Source organism: Varroa destructor, unplaced genomic scaffold, assembly GCF_002443255.2.
Source record: "Varroa destructor unplaced genomic scaffold, Vdes_3.0 BEIS01000004.1, whole genome shotgun sequence".
Taxonomy (NCBI): Eukaryota; Metazoa; Arthropoda; class Arachnida; order Mesostigmata; family Varroidae; genus Varroa; species Varroa destructor.
In genome coordinates, this window is record NW_019211457.1 from 48,395,936 (window position 1) to 48,398,243 (window position 2,308).

At 38.0% G+C, this 2,308-nt stretch overlaps 1 long non-coding RNA gene across 1 annotated transcript; it reads right to left on the bottom strand.

Moving 5' to 3' along the window:
* Positions 1–1,078: 1,078 nt before the first annotated feature.
* Positions 1,079–2,088, bottom strand: LOC147756305 (uncharacterized). The gene is made up of 3 exons (XR_015326660.1): positions 1,950–2,088; positions 1,697–1,825; positions 1,079–1,485 (listed from the first exon to the last, which is right to left on the bottom strand). It is a non-coding gene; the product is annotated as an uncharacterized LOC147756305 (long non-coding RNA).
* Between the last annotated feature and the right edge of the window lie 220 nt (positions 2,089–2,308).

A 2,308-nucleotide genomic window follows, 5' to 3' on the forward strand; every position in this document is an offset into this window, starting at 1 on the left:
CAAAAAGTAGTCTATCAGCATGGCCCAAAGCGTGGCTCACCCGACTATGAATATCAGTTCATAAAAGCCAGCACTCTACCTAGACCATTCTATCACAAACTTTTGATAGATAATTGTAGTCTTCCTACAGCTACATATATAACTCAGTAAAACAAAATTATCGGGCGCATATTTCAAATACTGCACGCCCTAGTCTTAAACATTTGACACTACATCACGTGACATTTCTTGTGCAAAACATTTATTCTCTGAGTTCGTTGATGGAAATTTATTCGTGTATCAGGGATAACGCCGTTTTCCATGGAAGTCAGCAATCCGCCAGCCGCCACTGATGTCACTTGCTAGGCGAAGTAGTGTCCTGATAATCTGGTTCCCTCGGCCCTTCACGAATGAGCTGATCGTGTAATTGACAAGCGACCTATCCAGCAGGAAAAGAATGCCCAGAGGGATAACACGCAGATCAGGGTATGTCTGCATGAACTATAATGAATTATTTGAGAAGCTTTGAACAAAATATCACTAAGCTCGTAACCAAAAAAATGAAGATGTGTGTAGGTTTTAAAGTTTGGGGCACTTATGTTATAAGCAAAGCTGAAAATAACGGAGGTATTAACGACTATATTCATATGATAAGCGTCCTAAATATACTTGATCTATCAATTATGATTTCATCTTGCTTGTTCATCTTCAGCCATTTTTTTCGTACATAAACTTATTTTGATGTGGATATTTGCTTTACTGTTTTTTAGACTTCACGGGTTTGATAAAAAAAAAACTAGCAAATTGCTTGAGCTTCGTTTCTAAGTTTATAATGTTACTGTATTCTTTATGTTGTTTTATTACACTTGAAAGTTTTATTGGAATGCCACAAAATACTAAAACTTGTATAATACTATTAGAGTTCAAAAAATGAATGATGATGTTTTGATGAATACCGCAACGACAAATAAAGTTTTCTTCAAATCGCAATCAATCTTTTGCATAAACGGGAAGAAACAAATAGATACGAAAAAAAAAAACACTCTTTTAGAAGTGAATTTTTTTTTGTTTTTTTATTTGGAATCTTTTCTATCTTTTCATGATTAGTGTGTTTTGTCTACAAAAAGATCACCCGTTCCTCAACGCGGGGACCTGCAAGGTATTCTCACTCCGTTTACCATTTTAGTACTCATTTGGCCGTTGCCTAACGCCGGCATTATTAACGTCTAGTCATCCGTAAACGTCACTAGCGTCCTGGACGAATGTTAGTAATAGTTTTTGAATAATATATATGAGTCTTTTGTGAACGGACTGGTTAAAGAAGTCACGAGTAATGTTGTTTTTTAGAGAGTTGTCGTCCACGCAAATCGATTAGCGCTCCAGGTGTTCAGTAGCCTGTCCCAATACTGTTCCGGTCGCACGACGCCGAGAGGACTTGTTTGGTCGTATGATTCTCAGGAAAAGCCAACCAGTCGAAATGCCAAACATACATGACTTACCATCAAACTGCAAAGAATTAAAAACCCTTAGAATTTAGTTGTTTCCTTTGCTTGCGTCAGCTATTAGAGTTGTGTCGTTTCACCTTTCATCGAGTTGAGATATCTCGGTCAAAACAGCGTTATAATATATTTATTGCTTCAATACTACGGAGTCAAATATATTTGTATAATTCTTCGTAAAGAGTATTACGCATGTTCGGGCCTAGCAACACACTGACCTTTATTTTTTTTCAGACCGTTCATGCTATTTGTCAAACTGGCTGCGCGCACACGGTATTAGATCCAGACGAGTTCGTTGGATTATAAAGTCTTCTTCAATTGCTGTATACAACGGTATGACGATGTAACTGCAAACATTGGAAATGGTTCACTGTTTTTTCGAAAAGAAAAAAGTTTTTTACCTCAAGGTTGAACCAGTGGTTTGTCTATACGTAGACTCGCACTATCTACCTGAGCCTCATCTTTACTCACTTAATTGCGGGTCAGATCGGGCTGCGAAGTAAATAGCAGTATGGACTGACTAAGTTCCAGGAAACTTATTGAAGGTCAGATTAGGAGTTGAAGTTTAGTGATCATCATGAGTAGGTCAGAGCCATGCTGGCGCCGGGACGTGTGATTTACTGCAACAGCCTAAACAGGCATAGTACTTATGAATAGCGGTACGTAAATGATGGCCATACATGACGCAACGCACGGACACAATGCCATTTACAAAACTAGATATTTTCGAAGGAGAAACATCTGCGAGTAACTACTAAACCCCTTAAATTATCCTCGTTATTTTTCGATAGTTTGGAGTTTGCACCTCAGATATTTAATGAAAGGGAATA